We start from the raw sequence: 5,347 nt of genomic DNA, 5'->3' as shown, positions 1-5,347 counted from the left end.
GCCAATACAGGGTGCTCCAGTACACACCTGCCAATACAGGGTGCTCCAGTACACACCTGCCAATACAGGGTGCTCCAGTACACACCTGCCAATACAGGGTGCTCCAGTACACACCTGCCAATAAAGGGTGCTCCAGTACACACCTGCCAATACAGGGTGCTCCAGTACACACCTGCCAATACAGGGTGCTCCAGTACACACCTGGCCACTACACGGTGTTCCAGTACACACCTGGCCACTACACGGCGCTCCAGTACACACCTGGCCACTACACGGTGCTCCAGTACACACCTGGCCACTACACGGTGCTCCAGTACACACCTGGCCACTTCACGGTGCTCCAGTACACACCTGCCAATACAGGGTGCTCCAGTACATACTTGGCCATTAAACGGCGCTTCAGTACACACCTGGCCACTACACGGTGCTCCAGTACACACCTGGCCACTACACGGTGCTCCAGTACACACCTGGCCACTACACGGCGCTCCAGTACACACCTAGCCACTATACGGTGCTCCAGTACACACCTGGCCACTACACGGCGCTCCAGTACACACCTGGCCACTACACGGCGCTCCAGTACACACCTGGCCACTATACGGTGCTCCAGTACACACCTGGCCACTACACGGCGCTCCAGTACACACCTGGCCACTACACGGCGCTCCAGTACACACCTGGCCACTATACGGTGCTCCAGTACACACCTGGCCACTACACGGCGCTCCAGTACACACCTGGCCACTACACGGCGCTCCAGTACACACCTGGCCACTACACGGCGCTCCAGTACACACCTGGCCACTACACGGTGCTCCAGTACACACCTGGCCACTACACGGCGCTCCAGTACACACCTGGCCACTACACGGTGCTCCAGTACACACCTGGCCACTACACGGCGCTCCAGTACACACCTGGCCACTATACGGTGCTCCAGTACACACCTGGCCACTACACGGTGTTCCAGTACACACCTGGCCACTACACGGCGCTCCAGTACACACCTGGCCACTACACGGTGCTCCAGTACACACCTGGCCACTACACGGTGCTCCAGTACACACCTGGCCACTACACGGCGCTCCAGTACACACCTGGCCACTATACGGTGCTCCAGTACACACCTGGCCACTACACGGCGCTCCAGTACACACCTGGCCACTACACGGTGCTCCAGTACACACCTGGCCACTACACGGCGCTCCAGTACACACCTGGCCACTACACGGTGCTCCAGTACACACCTGGCCACTACACGGCGCTCCAGTACACACCTGGCCACTATAGTTAGATCTTCTTCAAACTGTCCAATAGTGTTTAGGGTTCTGAAGAGTAAGCTTAATTGACGGAAATGTATAATGTCTCATTGTTGCAGTTTAATTGTAGTTTTGTGGTCAGTAGCTTCTTTAGATGCTTGTTAATGTATCTTTTATCAACGTCTTGTGGCTGAGGAGGTTGATAGTGGGCGGGTACCCGCATTCTCCCGTACAGGAGACACGTATTGGGGTATCGACAGCCTCAATTGGATCGCCTCTTAAATAACACTCTAATTTTCACTCCTAAAAATGCAGAGGTAATGCCATTTCTCTTGTTAAAGTTTCGTATTCTAGTTTCCGCAAGTGAAATATCAGTTTGATATTGATTTTGAAGGGAGAGAGAGAGAGAGAGAGAGAGAGAGAGAGAGAGAGAGAGAGAGAGAGAGAGAGAGAGTGAGAGAGAGAGTGAGAGAGAGAGAGAGAGAGAGAGAGAGAGAGAGAGAGAGAGAGAGAGAGAGAGAGAATGAGAGAGAGAGAGAATGAGAGAGAGAGAGAGAGAGAGAGAGAGAGAGAGAGAGAGAGAGAGAGAGAGAGAGAGAGAGAGAGAGAGAGAGAGAGAGAATGAGAGAGTTAGAGGAAAAGGAATGAACTGAATCAAACATTCACTTAACCTTCACCCTGCCCTTCCCTCCCCCCACCCGTCCCACAACACACAGCTCCGTCTCTTCTCACAAGTTCCTAACACCCTTCCCACCGACCACATCCCCCTCCACTACCCTGACAACACCACTCCACCTGTCACATGAATATATCAACACCCTAACTCTACCCCTGAACCCCACATGTCCACCACACTCACACCCAGATCATCCCCTCTCTTCACACACCCTTATACCCAGTCCACAAACCCTTAATCATAGCAACAACAACAACGGTATACCCTTATTCAACCAACTTCATCCCTATCCACCCAATTCATCACACAGTACACCCAACCAATTCCCCATCCCCAATCTACCCCCTCTTTCCCACCAAACACCGGTAGAATCTACACCCTTTTCAGTTACTACCACTCCCAACCAGTCCAACAAAGACCGCTTTTCGCTCGTATGCGTTACATAAGGCCAAAAATGGTTGTACTTGAGAATGAAAGAGGCTCGCGAAAGCGACGTACTGTCCCGTTTTCTGTTTTGGGTCCTCTGGTGGCTTAGGAGAGGACACTCTAAATTGCCCGTTTTCTTGACGTTGGGAAACTTTAGGAGGACGGACTGGCCTCCCAGCGTAGAAACCAATTTCCAGATCGCACCTCCAACCCATATAAAACATTCTCATACATTCCTCACCCAAACCTCCTCATTATACCCTGGAAACACAAACCGAAACTGTCTCTATTTTCAGCTTGTTACAACTTGTAATAAAGTTGTTACATCTTGGCTTAACGTGTTTATGACGTATTAGAACGTTGTTACAACTTGTTATATTGGTTGTTATAACTGGTTAAGTGTTAAAACTTGTTCGAACGTTGTACCAACGTAGTAGTTTCGGTGTGTGTTTGGCGGGTAGTGCCTCTACACCATCTCCCTTCCTCCTCCCACTAGCAACCTCCCCGTACCGTGGACAAGGCAACGGACTCCACGGATCAAATGCCACGTGCATCAGAGTGCGTCAGAGTGCATCAGAGTGCGTCAGAGTGCATCAGAGTGCGTCAGAGCGCGTCAAAGTGCGTCAAAGTAAAATTATCACGTGGTGATCTGATAACAAACACGATCACTTGACTGAATAAAAGAACTGGAGAGATGACGCTAGACATAATAGTTTTACAGAAACTACAATGTCTGAGCGAGGTCAGAGGCTACCATATAGCGCATAAAAGGAAAAGTGAGTAATGTAGCCTTGCTAATCAGAACGGAAGCTGGCAATCCCCAGGAGACTACATAATCATTAGCAATCCCCAAGAGAGGATGTAATCACGTGCAAGCCTCAGGGCAGGAAACGAATAAGACAAACACCAATGGGCAGAGTTTTTTTCACCTATGCCCCTGTTACCTAGCAGTAAAATAGGTACCTGGGTGTTAGTCAGCTGTCACGGGCTGCTTCCTGGGGGTGGAGGCCTGGTCGAGGACCGGGCCGCGGGGACACTAAAAAACCCCGAAATCATCTCAAGATAACCACAAGAAGATAATCATACAGGAATACAGTTTAAATGACTTATCAACGCGGGACTGAGGGGCCAGTACACGGGGCCATTAATTATTTAGGAGCTGGAGGTCGACCGCCGTAAACCAATGTAGGTCAATTCACACTCCAGACGAGTGACTTATAAAATGATAAATATGCACTTTATGCTCATACGTAGTAAACACTCATTCATCAACGCAGTCATCATTCATACACGCATCAACATGCATAAACACATTTGCATACATTAGTATACATGCGTATACTAGTGTATGCAAATGTGTTGCTAATGGATGCAACTCACCAACTTACACATGTTCAAAAACACTCACATTAGCGAATATTATATAGCACTTAGGGACTGAAAAAGCTTAACTACAGCTGTAAAATATAAAAATAGAGCGAGCGGAGAATTGGGCTGAACTAGACGGAAATATGAGGTCGCACATTCATAGTTTGGGTGAAATTAAACAATTAAGACAATTAGAGCCAGATGGCCTCCGCCCTCCTTCCTGTGAGGAAGGATTTACAGTTACACACACACTGGAACTTTGACAACACTTGCTCGTTCTAAGGACGCTTTAATTTCTCTAAGTGCACGTTGAGGAAAAATGTTGGTTATGTGTCTTCTCCCTCAGAGAGAGAGAGAGAGAGAGAGAGAGAGAGAGAGAGAGAGAGAGAGAGAGAGAGAGAGAGAGAGGGAGAGGAGGGGTGAGAGAGAGAGGGAGAGAGTGACATAAGAGAGTGAATGACTAAACGCGTTAATGCTTTGTGTATTCACTGGTTTGATATTTACCTGAATTTACCTGAGGGCCACTAACATTCTAGTGGCCTCGATGAGGACAGGAAACCGGATATTTCATGTATATGAAGCTCTGTGTTCGTGTGGATGTGTGTGTATTTACTATTTGTGCCTGCAGAATCGAGCTATTAACTCTTGGACCCCGCCTTTCTAACCAATCTATTTTTCCTCTATTACGTCTATTACATATATTTCTCTATAACACACACACACACACACACACACACACACACACTCACACACACATATCCTCAGGAAGCAGCCCGTAGCAGCTGCCTAACTCACAGATTCCTATTTACTACTAGGTAAACAGGGGCAGCAAGGTGGAAGGAACTCTGCCCATTTGTTTCTGCCTCCCCCGGGAATCAAACCCGTGCCCTTTTGACTACGACCCCGAGCGCCGTGAGGCCTCTAAACCTAACCTGTATGTGTGTGTGTGTGTGTGTGTGTGTGTGTGTGTGTGTGTGTGTGTGTGTGTGTAATTACCTAAGTGTAATTACCAAAGTGTAGTTACAGGATGAGAGCTACGCTCGTGGTATCCCGTCTTCCCAGCACTCTTTTGTCATATAACGCTTTGAAACTACTGACGGTCTTGGCCTCCACCACCTTCTCACCTAACTTGTTCCAACCGTCTACCACTCTGTTTGCGAAAGTGAATTTTCTTATATTTCTTCGGCATCTGTCTTTAGCTAGTTTAAATCTATGACCTGTGTGTGTGTGTGTGTGTGTGTGTGTGTGTGTGTGTGTGTGTGTGTGTGTGTGTGTGTGTGTGTGTGTGCGTGCGCGCGTGCGCAAACACGTACGTGAGCAGCGATGTACTCACCAAGATTTACTTACAATTATGCTATCATTCTCTTCATCTATTTCCATCCAAATTGTTTATGTTTTCGTCTCTGTTTTCAGTGCTTGCTGAACACTACGCGCAACCCTACTCCAAGTACGCGCAGCCCTACTCCAAGTACGCGCAGCCCTACTCCAAGTACGCGCAGCCCTACTCCAAGTACGCGCAGCCCTACTGTAAGTATCCCATTACACCCCAGCAATTATTTACAGTATTTTAATTGTCACGGTAGTTAACAGAGTGGTGGAAGCGCGCTCCATACAC

This window comes from Procambarus clarkii, chromosome 16 (assembly GCF_040958095.1).
Source record: "Procambarus clarkii isolate CNS0578487 chromosome 16, FALCON_Pclarkii_2.0, whole genome shotgun sequence".
Classification (NCBI taxonomy): domain Eukaryota; kingdom Metazoa; phylum Arthropoda; class Malacostraca; order Decapoda; family Cambaridae; genus Procambarus; species Procambarus clarkii.
The sequence above is the reverse complement of the archived record's forward strand: the minus strand, read 5'-3'. Positions refer to the sequence as shown.